The 15,327-nt window shown below is 52.8% G+C and overlaps 1 protein-coding gene across 3 annotated transcripts in view; it reads left to right on the forward strand.

Annotated features, from left to right (window-relative positions):
- Window positions 1-10,649: 10,649 nt before the first annotated feature.
- POU2F2 (POU class 2 homeobox 2) overlaps window positions 10,650-15,327 on the forward strand; it is a 73,421-nt gene continuing 68,743 nt past the window's right edge. The window contains exon 1 of one of the 3 annotated variants that reach the window (XM_070224545.1): window positions 10,650-10,892. The gene's annotated coding sequence lies outside the window, so the exon portion shown is untranslated. The remainder of the gene's footprint in view (window positions 10,893-15,327) is intronic. The other 2 variants (XM_070224541.1, XM_070224542.1) reach the window with 2 other exon arrangements.

A 15,327-nucleotide genomic window follows, 5' to 3' on the forward strand; every position in this document is an offset into this window, starting at 1 on the left:
GAAACAGAGGGCACCACAGCTAGGATTTTGGAGATAATTTAAAGGGGTGTGCGCAGGGTTGTGGGAACTAATAAGGGAGGCAGAGGCCACAGGAAGCTGTGACACCCCCAGGTCTGCCAGGGTAAGGAAAGGAAGTGTTATTATTGGAACAGGCCTGAGAGGTGCCAGAGTTGTGGCGGGTACAGCCACTGCTAGAACCATGGTCCTGACAGAGCTGGGAGCAGGAGAGGAAATATCCAGAATGCTTTCTTCTCCCACTCTAATGTCCTGCTGGTGCTTCCCTTAGAAGTCAGAGGGCAAGGGAGCCCGGATGACACTGTCCATATGGGTGGAGTAGGGCGGAGGGTGGACCTGGAAGGGCACATGGAAAATGACCAGCACACACTCTTGATTCCCTTACACCCCTGGCCTTCTGCCTCATCTACCGGCTTGGTCCAGGGGCTGAACTTGGCTCAGAGAAGAATGGCAGCAAAGTGGTGCATGCAGGTGTCACTCCAACTTCTCTCAGTCCCCACTCTCCCATGAGTATGCCCCATCCCCACCCTTTCAGTCTCAACAAATAAAATCAAGGCTAATCAATCGTGGTTTCCCTCGGCTTCCTATTCAAACTTACACGTATCCACACCCGCTAGTCCAGTCTCTTCGCACACATGTTGCCCATCCCATAATGACTCCCAGAATATTTCTCCATCATTCTTCCCTTCTCTGTTTTGACAGTCCTTCCTTCTTCTCTCTCTTCCTAGTTAGCCTATCAATATATCCAATTTCTACCATAAATACTAACAAAAACCCTCTACATAGCTCCTTTACTCTGTGCTCCCTCTAGTGCCTGTCCTTTGCTCTGCTTCTCATCCCATCCAAAATTCTTGAAAGAATGAGTTAGGGTTTTTTGGCTGCAAGCAACAGAGACTGACTCTTACTAACTTAAGCAAGCAAGGAATTTATTAGAAGGAAGTGAGGATGACACACACAATGAAAGGAGAGACCGAAGAACCAGGCTTTGGAAAGGACTGGAACCAGGGCAGTGGCGGGGATCGAGATAGTAGGAAGGAATGGCAGTTTCCTCAGGGCCCTGGCTGCAGCGTGAATCAGCTTCAACCAGGTTTGGGTGTCCTGTCACGTAAGCTCACGATTCAAATTCCAGGGAGAGCTTCTGATTGGTGGAGCTTGAGTCATGTGGCCTCCACTTGGTCTGTGGACAGCTGGGCACCCTGGTGGACAGTGTTATGGAATCACAATGGGGAAATGGATACTGGGCAGGCAGAAAGAACTGATGTCCGCGACAAGAGCACTCCTGCTCGCCAGCCCCAGCCTTCCTCTCCCATTTGAGTCTCAACTCACTGAAACCACTTGCCCTGAGCTTGTTAATGATCTTGTCTTGCCAAATGCAAGGACATTTTTCAGTCTTCACCTGCAGTTTTTAACTCCATTAACCAGTACCTCTCTCTTGCAAATCCTCCCTTGGCTTCTGCTAACAAATCAACCCAAAACTTAGCATCTCAAAAGAACAAGCATTAATTATCTCATCGTTTCTGTGTGTCAGGAATCCATGAGCAGCTTAGGTGAGGGGTTGTGGTCTCTTCTGAAGGCTTGCGGGTGTGTGTGTGTGTGTGTGTGTGTGTGTGAGTGACGACATAGTTTCTCCTAGGGAGAGTGATCCAACAGAGAGAGAGAGAGAGGAAGGGAAGGAGGGAAGCAGAGAGGAGAGAAGGGGAATAAGAGAGACACGCGAGCACTCACGGAAGCCGTGGTCTTTTTATTACCTAACCTCAGAAGTGACAGCCCATCACGTCTACCACATTCTGTCCATTAGAACTGAGTCACCAGGTCCAACCCACACTCACGAGGAGGGGATCACACAAGGGCATGAGTACCAGGAGGCGAGGAGTCCCTGAGGGCCTCCTAGAGGCTGCCTTCCACAGCTTCCATGATGTGACACATTCATGGTTCTCCTCTTTCCTCCCTGACAGCTTCTTCTCTGTTCCATGTAGAGACTCTTCTCTTCTGCTCACCTTTGAAATATGGCTCTTCCCCTGGGCTCCTTTCTTGGCCCATAGCTCTTCTCATTCTACATATTCTTCCTGAGAGGCATCATCCAGCCTCAGGATTTTAGTTACTATCTATCTCTATGCTGGTGATGCCCAGATCTTCAGCCTAGACCTCTCTCCGCGATACTGCACACGATATCCTAGTATCAACTACAGAGCCAATCTAGACTTCTGGATCTAGGTCATGTCCCAGGGGCACCGCAGACAGAAGAGGTTCCAAAAAGAACCTCTTTGAATAAGTTCTGTGCTTCCTCCTGTTTTCTCCCATCTCAATGAATGGCACCTCCATCCACCCAGACATCCAAGTGAGAAACGTGGCCGTCATCCTTGACAGCACCCTCTCCCTCACCCTCATGTCCAAACATAAAGCCTTGCTGACTCGACTTACCTCCAGGTTTTTCAAGCCTGTCGCCTCCTCCTTGTCCCTGATACCAGTGTTACCATACCAGCCTTTAGCACTTCCTGCACAGGCTATTGCAACAGCTTCCTGATTCTTCTCATCTCAACTCTTGCCCCCTCAAATGCATCCTCTCAAAAATGCAAAGCTGCCCTTGATGAAAACTCCCACGGCCTCTGAGATCAAAAGATGCTTAATGACCAGCCCCATCCAGTCTCTCCAGGAGCATCTTTCTCTCACGGCTAATGCTCTAGCAACCCCACTGCCTGCTTGCACACAACCTGCTCTTCCTCACATGCATGCTTTTGTTCATGCTGTCCTCTCTGAGTCTAATGCCCCTCCAACTTTTGGAGAACTATTTCCCCTCTAAAACTTGAGAAAATTTCTCCAGGCTGGTTTTATGTCCCAGCTCACTGTGTCGTTTTGTTTATTTAATTTAATTTTTTGCTAAGGATTGGCCCTGAGCTAACATCTGTGGCAATCTTCCTGTATTTTGCACGTGGGGCGCCACCACAGCAGGGATTGATGAGCAGTGCATAGGTCCATGCCCGGGAGTTGAACCTGCAAACCCCAGGCCTCCGAAGCAGAGCATGCAAACTTAACCACTACACCACTGGACTGGTCCCTGTTTTGATTTATTGAGGTGTTTGCCTCTCCTACTGGACTACGAGCTCTTGAGGGCAGGAATTGTATCCTCTCCCGCTTTGTACTCCCAGCACCTTCCATAGAAGTCATACTTGTGTAGATACCCCAGCTGTGTGTGTTGAATGCATGGCTGTATAAACTGGAAATTTGTGATAGCCAAGGCTATGTGAGCTGATTCTTGAAGTTGCATAGAACTTAATTAGGGGGAGAAGAGTGGGAAGGGATTCCCAGTTATAGAGAATTGCATATGCAAAGGCCAGGAGGTAAGAGGAGGCAGACTCAAGGAAGTAGATATGGTCTGGTGTGGTTGGAGTATAGGGTGCACAGTGGGCAGTGACTGGAGGGGGAGGGCCTGAAAAACTGGCTAAGGAGTTTGGTTTTCATTCTGTTGGCAATGGGGAGACCTGAAAGTTTGCAGCAGGGAGTGATTTCCTCAGAGCCATGTTATAGAAGGATCATCCCAGAGAACAGTGTGGAGGATGGATTAGAAAGGGCAGGACTGGAGGCTGGGAGGCCAGGTAGGAAACAGTTGCATTGGGCTGAGCAGGAGGTGTGGAAGCCTGAGCTAGGACACTGGAAGCAGGGAAGAGAAGAGGAGAGGGATTTGAGAAATATCAGGTTGAATTCTATGAAATTGCTGTTTTGGAAGAAAAAGTCAGTTGATTGGCAATTTTCATATGTTTCATCTTAATATTAAGGAGGTAAATGAACTGGATGGGATTTCGAGCCTGAATTGGATGTGAATGTGAGGAAGAGGCTGTCAAGGCTGGGGGACATTTTTCTTTTTTCTTTTTTAAAGATTTTATTTTTCCTTTTCTCCCAAAGCCCCCTTGTACATAGTTGTGTATTTTTAGTTGTAGGTCTTTCTAGTTGTGGCATGTGGGGTGTCGCCTCAGCAGGGCTTGATGAGCACTGCCATGTCCGCGCCCAGGATTCAAACCGGCGAAACCCTGGGCCGCTGAAGCACTTAACCACTCGGCCATGGGGCCGGCCCCCTGGGGACCATTTTCCTGACTTGATTGACAGATAGGATGGAGGTGCCACTATAAGGGGTGCAGGGCGTGGTGGGGAAGGTGGCCTGTTCAGGTTGGACATGTTGATGTCCTTCGGGACCTCCAGGAGGGGGCTGGGTATATGAGTCTGAAGCTAAGGAGAGAGGGATAAGCTGGAGACAAATCTGGGGCCCCCCAGCATAGAGAAGGCAGTTGTGAGAGAGCAGCCGAGACAGTAGGAGAACCAAGGCAGTGAGCTTTCTCAGTTGCAAAGAGGATTTTAAAAAGATGGCTGTGGCTGCATGTTGCAGAGAAGGCAAGTTGGATGAGACTGAAAAGCGCCTGTTGGATTTAGCAAGGAGGAGGCCATCTGGGAGGGGGGACAGTGATGGGAGTGGCCTGGACTGGGTCCTGGAGGGACAGAAACTAGGCTTGGCCTTGGGACTGTCCTTTCATCCTCAGTAATTCATGACTCTAGCCACCAGGGGGCAGTGGCCACATGGAATCCAGGCCAAAGGGATTCATTCGCTGGGGTCAGCAAGCTTTGGGGTACATATGGGCTGTGGGCAGGGACTGGGGGGTTGGCCCATTGCAGAGGCTGTTTCCTAGTGGAGAGGGGCATCCCCATGTGAAGGAAGCCTGGAAGAAGTTCTGGAAGGGCAGGGGAAGGAAGCCCTTTCTGTGGGGCGGACAGAGGCAGATTAGCAATTCCCAGTCCTGTCTTGCGGTTTCCCTCTTGTGGGCCTTTAGGGGTGCAAGTGGGCTTATTCAACCTGGTACTCCCAGTAGTCATGGGTTTATATTTTGGACCTGAATTTTCTTTCCTCTCGTTTTTTTGATAGTCCTACCTTGTATTCCGTGTTCAAGACATACTGAACATTTTTCAGTTCTCACCTGCTTCCATGTGAAAGTCCTTCCATGGAAACGTCTCACTCCCCACTCCCATCCTTCAGGTCTTGTCTCCGGCATCGCCTCCTCCTGGAAGCCCTCCCTCACTGCCCCTTCCATCTCCTCTTGGCTCCTACAGAGCCCTGTGTTTTCCCTATCTAGAATCTTAATGTTTTGGCTTATCATTGCTTGTTTATTTATTTATATTTAGTCAGCTTTATTGCAGTATGATTTAAATACAATGGTATTCACCAATTTTAAGTGTACAGTTTAATGAGCTTTCGCCCCTTCTCTCTCTCTCTCACACATACACAGACATAGAGTCCTGTAACCACCACCACAATCGGGATGCAAAACATTTCGCTTATCCCAAAAAGTTCCCTCCTGTTCCTTTGCTAGAGACCCTCCTCCCACTCCTTGCCCCTTTCAACTGCTGATTTCTCTAGTTTCACTCTGTCTAGAATTTCATGTAAATGGAATCCTACAGGATGTAGTCTCCTGTGTCTAGCTTTGTTCACTTTGCTTTTGGGGTTCATCTGTGTTGCTGTATGTATCAGTAACTATATATTTATTGTCTGTTTACCCCCCAGACGACAGTTTCTGTGGGGACAGAGTTGTGTCTCGGTCACCTTTGTGTCTTCAGCTTGCAACATAGTACTAGCACGTGGTAGCACTCAGTAAATGTTTCTTAAGTAGAACTGAAGCGAATGCTCTGGGAGAGCCAACCCAGGAGAGCTTCTGGATCTTGGATGTGCGTAGAGCAGGGCCCATCTGCAAGATGCCCGTGGCTTTCAGCTTTCGTGTCACCCTCCAGCTGCTCCTCCCTCCTGGCCCTTTCCAGTCAGCAGGCCCTTGCTCCGCTGTCCCTTTCTAAGCTTCTTCCCTCTACCTGGTCCTCTGTTCCGTACTCTTATCCTCCCCAGCTTCCTCTGACCTTTGGAAGTCTCCATTCCATTGAGCTCTTGCCTCCCTGAGGCTACCAGTCTCTCAGCTCCTCCTCCCACCTCCTCCAGGACCTCCCCACTTCAGATGCCTCTACACCCTGGCCTCCCTCTGTGCCTCAGGGGCCTCTTTCTCTGAGCTCCTTTTAGGATGCTGGGGGCACTGTTATGTTATGGAGCTGTGTTATGACTTCTCTTCCCTTCTCTTTCCTGCTTCCTGCCATTCCCCTTCACCCCCATCCCATTCAAACACCTTCTCATGGGAGGCCCTTGGGGGAATCTCTGAAATTTGTACAGACCAGAAAAACCTCCCTCCCTCCATCTCCTTTCTCCTCTCCCCAGGCCCCTTCTCTCTTCTTCTTCTTTTTTTTTTTTTGAGGAAGATTGGCCCTGAGCTAACATCCGTGCCCATCTTCCTCCACTCTATATGTGGGACGCCTACCACAGCATGGCTTGCCAAGCAGTGCCATGTCCGCACCCAGGATCCGAACCAGCGAACCCCAGGCCGCTGAAGCAGAACGTGCGAACTTAACCTCTGTGCCACCAGGCTGGCCCCTCCTTCTCTCTTCTTGACACCCTCATCCTGCTCTCTTCTCCCCATGCTCTGGTCAGCCCCACTCCCCTCCTTTTCTCCTTCTCCCTGCCTCGCCTCCCTTCTCTCCACTCATTCCCCCCCTGTTGTTGTGCTCCCCCTCCCTCACCCACCCAGCTGCTTCTGTCTCCAGGGCCTCCTTTCTTCCTTCCCTGGGTCCCATTCCTCTTCTCCGTCTCTCTTTTTTTCCTGCATCACTTCCATTTCCCTTGTCTTACCCAGTTTATCCTCAGGGGTTGTAAGGGAGACCCTAGACTTGTGACCCAGACACAAAGATGTACACTCACACACACACAGATAGGAGGCCACAGATGCATGAACGGACGTGTTGCATTAGTGAGCGTGTGCGTCTGTCTAGAGGTACATTCAGAAGCACACACACAATTAAGAGTATCCATAGCTTACAACGTATTGCACTTAGTATACACCAGGTACTGCTATTTTTACACGCGTTTCTGAGATGTGAACTGACAGAACGAGGAGGAGTGAGAGCTAACCAGGCACACAAGTTCACTCGCACAGGAAGAGCTGAGCGTGCACCCCCGTACCCAGAGACGGCCCTCACTCGGACCCGCATGTTCACACACTCCTCAGAGGAATCCAGTTCTTCTGGAATTGGGGCTCTTCCAGAAGCAGGGAGAACACACACATTTTGTGCCGGCTGCTGCGTACATCTTTGCATGTGTCTGGTGTCCTCATGGGGTCATGACTCAGGGCTAGGTGGAGCCCTCAGGAGCATTTAGGACAAGCAGCACCCAGGCCTTGCTTGAGTCTCCTACTGGATCTGCCTCTGGTAAGGACGTGAGGGATGCCAGCTTCTGCTTAATATGGATATTCTGGATAATTATTCTGGATATTCTGCCTATCATACGTAGGCGGCAGATCACTGCCACTCAACATTCTGTCCTGTAAACATCTGATATGGACTCCTCATGTAACAAATCAACATTTTGGATCCTTAACATTGGTACTTGTGTGTTTAGTGTGTACTCATCACACACATAATTATCACGTACTTGGTCATCCTTAGAAGGGATGAGCCCCCACAACATGCCGGTCTTTTTAGGTGCTGGGGGTGAGGCAGAGAACAGAACATCCTTGGCCCCTGCCCTGGCCCAGAGCTTCCCATCTAGCAGGCATCCAGGGGTCTGCATCTGCTCTGTCTGCTGTGCACACACACAACGGGGTGTTCAGGAGTCTGTTGGGTATCCTCTTTGCAGGGTCCACAGTTCCTTCTGTGCTGCTTCCAGGGTGGGTGGGTCCTCTGTTGTCATTACACACACCCCTTTTGAGTTCCCTCCTTACTAGTGGGACCCATGTGCCTTTGTATACAGACGGGGTGGGTGTTTCCTGGGTTTCCTTGTGTTCTACTCACTCTGTGGGTCTCTGGAACTTGCCTGTGGGTGTCTATCATGTCCACGCCAGGTAGGTCCATTAGGCTCGTGTGCCTACTTTATAGGCATGGGCATAGGCTACTTCTTGCATTCAATCGTGTTGTGGGTCCCAGGAAGCTGCTTGGTATGTGGCTCTGTGTCCCTTATGTTCATGCCCTGTGGGTCCTGTGTGCTAGTTTGTGTGCAGTTGGGGCAGGCGTTTTCTCTGTTTGTTTGTGCTGTGCACATGCAGTGTGGGGCCCGGGGTGCCTGCTCTGTATAGTGGGTACTAAGTGGTTTCCTGTCTCTTATGCACATGAGGCAAAGTCCCTGTACCTGTTTTGTATGCACACAGGGTAGGTATTTCTTGCATTTATTTGTGTTATGCACATAGTGTGGATCCCAAGAGGCTGCTGCGCACAGGGGGTAGTAGGTAGTTCCTTGTCTGTTATGCACGCTGCACAGGTCCCGTGTACTTACTTTGTACGCCCGCAGGGTAGGTGTTTCCTGTATTTATTTCTGTTACGCACTTGCAGTGTAGGTCCCGGGAGCCCTCGCTGTACAGTTGGTGATTCTCGTGCTTCTCTCACGCACACGTAGAGAGGGTCCCGTGTGCCTACTCAGTCCGCACGGGGCAGCCTGGCGAGTAACAAAGCGACAGGCAGCTGCTGCTGCTGAACGAGACCGCACGGCACACGCCCGCACTCTCCTCCTCCTCTTCCCTCCTCCTTCCAAAACACCCTCCCTGTCTGGGTACCACTTGCAGCCCATCCTCCTCCCCAACCACCCTGTCCCCACCCGCAGGGGCAGGAGCCACGTGCCCTCCCTGGACCCAGTGCAGGCCTTCCCCGGCCCTTAGTCCCTTCCCCAGTCCCCTTTTCCTTCCTCTCCCTCCCCAGGCTTACTGTGCTGGCACAGGGGACGTGCTCAGTGACCAGGGGCTGCCCTCCTCCCCTCCCTCCCTGCTGTTCTTGTCTCCCCCCACCTGCCCTCTCCCCCGTGGTGCTCCCCTAGACTCACTTGTCACTCTCCTGATCTCTGCTCTCACCCTAGCCTGCCCTCTCTGCCTTCCCTGGGCTCTGTCTCTTTGTCCCCCCTCCCATTTCCAAGACTCATTCTTTATTTCTGACTCTCCATTTATCTCTTGGTGTCTCTGTCTTTATCTTCCTATGGATCTCTGTCCACCAGAAAGCTTCTTCCAGTGTCTGTCTGTCTCCTTCTCACCATGTCTCTCTCTGTCTCCTTAGATGTCCCCTTCCCTGTCTCTCGCAGTCTCTGTCCCTGTCTCTCTCTGTATCTCTGGGTTTCTTTGCATCATCACTTTGACTCTCTAAGTCTTCATCTTTGCTTTCTGTCTGTCACTGTCTCTCTTTCTGTCTTGCCCTCTGTGTCTCTCTTTGCACATTTCTTTCTTTCTGTTTGTCTCTTAGGTTCTCTCTCAGAACCCCTATGTCTATTTCTCTGTGTTTCTGTCTACATCTCACTAATCACTGTCTCCTTCTCTGCTCTCTCTCTCTCTCTCTCTCTCTCTGTGCCTTTTTCTCTGTCTCTGTATCTTTTGGTCTCTGTTGGTGTCTTTCTAGCTTTGCCTCTCTCTCTCTCAATGGCTCTGTCTTCATATCTCTCTGATTCTTTGTGTCTCTCTTATCTCTGTCTGTCTCTCTATGCCTGTCTCTCTCTGTCTCTGTGTCTTCCTATCTCTGTATCTCTCCAAGTCTGTCTTGCCTCTTCATCCCTCTCTCTCTGAGTGTGGCTTTTTCTCCTGTCTCTGATTCTTGCATGTCTCTCTCTCTTATCTCTGTCTCTCTCTCTCTGACTCTCTCTCTCTAACTATCTGTATCTCCTGTCTGTGTGTCTGCTTCTCTGTGGCTGTCTTCCTGACTCTTTATCTCTCTTTCTCTCTGCATGGATCTCTTCTCCTTGTCTCTTTGTCTCTGGGTGTCTCTGATTCTTGGTGCCTCTCTCTGCTTTCGGGCCCCCATCTGCTGCTCCCCACCTTTGTCTCTCGTCTCCCCCGCCCCCGTGCCTATGTCTATGTGTTTCTGTGTGTCTCTGGCATCTCTTTGCCTCCGTTAGTCTCTCCCTGCCCCCATGTCCCCTGTACTCTCGCACTCTCCCCTCTCCCTTTTGTCCCTGTCTCTGTGTCTCTGGTGTCTCTTTGGGTCTTAGGGCTTCTCCCTGCCTTTGAGTCCCCCTCTGCTCCCCACCCCTCTCTCTCTGTCCCTGTGTCTGTTTCTGTGTGTCTCTGTGTATCTCTGTGTCTCTGTGTCTGGGCATCTCTTTGTCTCTATGAGTTTTTCCCTGCCTCAGTGTCCTCTGTGCTCCCTGCCTGCTCCCCTATCCATTTTCTCTCTGTCTCTGTCTCTGGATGTCTCTGAATGTCTCTGTGTCTCTGGGTGTCTCTGTGAATCTCTGGGTCTCAGGATATCTCTGTGCCTTTGAGTCCCATTCTGCTCCCTGCCCCCTCCCCTTCCCCTCTGTCTCTTTCTGTGTCTCTTTGTGTCTCTGTTCATCTCTGTGTGTCTCTGTTGGTCTCTGCGCTTCTCCTTGTCTCAGTGTCCTCCTCTACTCCCCGCCCATCTCTGCTCTCTCTGTCACTGTCTCTCTCTCTTTCAGCCTATCTCTGCATATCTCTGCATCTGTCTCTGTGTCTCTCTCTGTCTCTGTGGCTCTCGGGCCTCTCCCTGCCTCCGTGTCCCCTGCGCTCCCCGCCCTCTCCCTCTCCCTCTCTCCCCCCTCGCTCTCTGCTCGCGCTCTCTCTCTGAGCATCCTTGGGCCCGGGGTTGCCATGGGGACAAGGTGGGAGCCGGGGATGGCGCGCGCCTGGGCTCGCGCCGGCAGCTCAGGCGAGGAGCAGCGGCCAGAGCAGCGCCAGCAGCAGGCAGCGAGCGGGCGCGGGAGCGGGAGCGGGAGCGGGGGTAGCGTTGGCGGCGGCAGCTCCTCCTCGGCCATCCCCTCGGAGCCGTGCAGCTGACGCGCATGGCGAAGACAGCGGCGCCTACCGATGGGAGCAGCGGTAAGGCAAGGCGGCGCGGCGCAGCCGGGCGGGCGGGCGGCGGGCAGCCTCCTCCTCTCCCCAGCTCGCCTGCGCGCCCGCCCGCCCGCCCTCCCTTCCTCCCTCTCCCCTCGCAGCCCCTGCCCGCCCGCCCGCGCCGCGCTCGCCCTTCCATTTAAAAATCTTTAAAACTTTGCATATTAATATCTGCGCTTTGCATAATCTGACCCGCGCTTTATTGATTGCAAGAAGCTTAATGCAGCCGGCTCGGCCTATTGCAGAGAGCTCTCCGGGCGGGAGCCGGGCGGGCGCCGCTCGCTCCGCACCGCGCTCCGGCTGCCCGCCGCCGCTGCGGCCGCGGCCCTCTCGCCTCCCTCCCGGCGCCCGGCGTCGGGGCTTTGCCCCCTGGCTGGGTATTTTTATTATTTGGGGGCGAGGTGGGGGGGAGGGCGGCTTGCTGTCGGTGGCAGCCAGGGAACCAAAGGAGAGATGTGCGTGGTTGGGGGCTGGGGGGGCGAGGGATGGGAAGAAATAGGGACGCAGAGGAGGTGAAGAGGAAGAGAAAAAGGGGAGAAGGGGTAAGAAGGATGGGGAAAGGAGAGGCTAGGAGGGGGAGGCAGTAGAGACGGGAGAGAGCAGTCGACTGAGGACGGAGCTGAAAGGACGGAGAAGCAAGCGGGGACAGAAGAGAAAGGAGGGAGGCGAGAGGAGCGCAGACTAGAGAAAGAGCCGACGGCCGGGAGCTGGCGGAGGAGACCAGGCGGTGGGCTCTTCGTCGCTGCCCCCCACCCCCCAGGCCAAAAAATAAAGAAAAAGAGAAAGAAAAAAGTAGTACCAATAAAAAGACGATGAAAATAAAACACATCCAAGCCGGGGCCACCGTAGACAAAAAGAGCGAGCGCAGAGGAGAAAGGCGAGGCGGCTCCGCTCCTGGCTGGCCTCGGCGCTTTGGAGAGGCTCCCCGGGCTGGGCGGGATCCCCATTTTGGATCCTGCATTTGGGGAATGGGTGACTGTGGAGAAAATGAGGCTAGAGGGGGTCAGGGCTGGTGGCAGTGCAGCCTGTTTTTTTTTTTTCTTCCCCCTTTCCTGGGGGTGTGGGGGCCGGTTTAGTGCGATGATGGTGAGGATATTGGTTGGTGATGCTGTCTGAAGCTCCGAAGCAAGCAGGGTGCATGGGGGGGAGAGGTAAGAGGGCACTGGGAACCAGAAAGGGCTGGCGGGTGGCGGGAGTGAGGGGCAAGGGGCAGGAGAAAGAAATGGGGTGCCTCGGACTGCTGGAAGGGTGGAAGGCGGGAGAGGGAGCAGCCAGGATGGGGCGCGGAGAGGCGGCGGTGTCTCCGGCAGGAGGAGAGGTGGGCCCCGGAGTGATGTTGGGGAACCAAGGTGCGCCCCTCAGCTCACTGGGCAAAGTCTGTAACTTGGGGAGCCCCTTCAGCTGCCTCCTCCTGCCTCTTTGCGCCCTTCTCTTTTCTCCCTCTCCTGTCCTTTCTGGCTCCTTTTCTCCATCTCTGCTGCCGGGTTCTCTTTCTCCCTGTTTCTCAGTTTCTCTCTCTCTTCCTCCTCTCAATAAAAGCTTTCTCCCCCCCACCTCAGTTTTTCTCTCTCTTTTTTTTTCTATCTTCCTTCTCTCCACCCCTGCCTTTCTTTTTCTCTCTTTTTTTCTCTCCCTTTCTCTTCTTTCATTCTCCCTCCTGCCACTGGTTTCTCCTTTCGCCCCATCCTTTCTACCCCCTCCCTCAGTTTCATTTATTCATCACTTTTGTAGCATTGGCCTTGAGTGGGATACCAGTGAGAAGGGCTCTGGGCAAAGACAAGAGTCCCCCAACTTCCCACCAGAGCCTACCCCCTACTCTGCACCCCCATGTATTTCTACCCTCTTTTCTCTGCTGGGGGCCTGGGTCTGTCCTGGGGTCTCTAGTGCCACCGCCTATTTTCTCTTGCCTCTCAGAGAAGTCCTGCTGGATGCTCACTGGGGACATGGGAGGGGGAGGGGAAGACCTTAAGTGAGGGCTCATGGCTATGGACTCAGCCCCACTGAGACAGAGGGGTGTGGACAGAGACAAAAATGACATAGATTACTAGTGGGAAGTGAAAAGGGAGGAGACTGGGGCGGAGGTCCATCTGAGAGGCTCCTCAGAGCTTTTGATCCCCAGGTAAAACATCCTAAGTGAAAGCCTCTGGTCTGCTGACCACTCCCCACTTTCTCCCTCGATCCTGGGGCCTGCAGAGTTGGGCAGCAGGTCCTGGATTTAGAGAAAGACCCAAGGATCCACGTAACTCAGTGGCTTTTACTCTCTTGCCATCTTGTTACGTGAATTTGCCCCCCTCCCTGGGGGCACGAGGGGTGAGTGTAGCGTCAGTGTGCAGTGGGGGACTGGTGTGTACAGAGTCTGACCATGGCGGCAGTGTGTGTGCATACAAGGCCTGTGTGCATCGCAAGAGGTGTTCAAGATGGACTGACTGTGTGCAGGGCTTGGGAGCTCTGGCAGAGTAAGGATCCAAAGGTGCAGAACCACGACGTGTGTTCAGCGGGGGGCTGGATACTGGGGGTCCCCATTGTTGATGATCCATGTGCAAGAGGGAGCTGGTGCATGTATTTATACTGATCTTTCCCTTGTCTTGATACGTGTGCACTCGGGAGGCACTCTCTGACTCTGCGTGGCAGCCGTCCACATGTGTGCAGAGATCTGTGTGCCAAGTCTGGCATTGGCAGTGGGTGCGTCAATCTGTACGTGCAGCATGGTTGGAGTAGAGGCTCTATGTGTGTGTATTTGGTCTGAACGTGGTGTGTGCACATGAGGGTACACGTTAAATAAAGTCACATATGCGAAAGTACCATTTCTGCATAGAGCTATTATTATTGTTGTTGTTGTTATTGCTCTTGTTAGGTGTCTCTGTGTGTCCTGGGTCAGAGGGAAGGTGGGTTTATGAAGCAGGGTCTGGGTGCAGTGATGAGAGAGGTGCACAGAGGTCGCGAGCATATGGGTGGGTTTGACAGTATGCTTGCACAGCAGCCTTGAAGCTGGGTTCAAGAAAACAAAACAAGAAAAGATGCCCCCTGCCCGAAGTCTGCCAGCCCACAGAAACCTTCCCTGGCTCTTCCGTAGTAACAAAGCATCCTGTGTCAAGGGGTGGCAGGCGGGCCAGGAGGCAAGTGGATCAGGGCCGCAGGCAGCATCTCCAGTTGCTGATATCGCGATTATGCATCTACTTCCTGATTTCTGGGTAATATTGGACAGGGAGGCCCATCCATGCCCACTGGAGAGGTCCAGATCCCCATTTCCCTTAGGCTGCTGGCCAACCCTCTGGTCAGTTGCACTGCCATCCTTGGCAGCCTTGGTTGCCCTCACTTCCCTCTGCCAGTCTTTGTAGGGAAAATGGAGGGTGTTTGTGGCAGGAGCCTTGGTGGAGAAAGAACTCGGCCACAGTGTGTATGTGTGTGTGTGTGTGTGTGCCCATACCCTTGCTGTGTGTGTGATAAAGATTAACCTATACATCATAGACAGCATGCCGGCAAGATTTTCTTCCAGAGGGTCCATCAGTGGCCACCCCACGCCACCTCCATCCTGGTTCACACACTTGCTTCTTGCATGCAGCAGCCAGACACCAGAATCCTTTCCTCTACCTATGTAATAGCCAAACTAGGGGTCACAACCTCAGCACCCCACTGGCTAAAGCTTGGCAGAGCCGTAGTGCATAATCCTGATGTGTGGGGGCATGATGTGGGGTTGGGGTGACAGAGGGCCATGCCAGGGGCTGCTTGAACCTTGACGGGGGTAAGGGAGCAGTTTTCCTGTCTGGCATGTGCTGGTTAATTTCCAGGTTTTTTTTTTCAGGATTGAAAGGGTTGAGAAACCTGGGCTGGAGAATTGTTGGAGGAGAGAGTGGATGTGGGGTCTCCTCAGACTGGGGTCTGTTCTTTCTTCTAAATATATATCACTCACTGTTTTTCCCTTGGGCCCACCCAACACTCCTGATCTAATAATAATAATGACGATGACGACGCCCCTTACATTCGCCTAGCTCTTACAGCAGCCCTGATGGTGCCTTTTCACAGATGAGCGTTTGAGGTTCACGTGATTCTCTCGGCCCATGAGCAACCAAGCAGTGCTAGGATTGAGGTCTTTGGACTTCTGGTGCTGAGCTTGGTCTGGCCTCGGAGGTCTGTCCCTCTCCCCGTAGCGGTCCCAGCACCATTTCCTTTCTCTGGCTTGGCCCCTTCCCCCTTCCCTCCTGCCCCCTGAGACCTGTCTCCCAGGACCTGTCAGGTGGATGGATGCCTTATGTGGCTCAGCGAGGGCTTTGAGGACCTGGGTCTTGCTTTGTATCCTGAAAGGAAAGCTGGCAAATGAACGAGGTCGAGGGCCCACTCTGTCGGCGATGGTTAGGGGCTGGGCCTGTTCAAAGGCAGGATTATGGATGAGCTTGTGTTCTCCTCCATCTCTTATGGGGAG

This window comes from Equus caballus, chromosome 10 (assembly GCF_041296265.1).
Source record: "Equus caballus isolate H_3958 breed thoroughbred chromosome 10, TB-T2T, whole genome shotgun sequence".
Taxonomy (NCBI): Eukaryota; Metazoa; Chordata; class Mammalia; order Perissodactyla; family Equidae; genus Equus; species Equus caballus.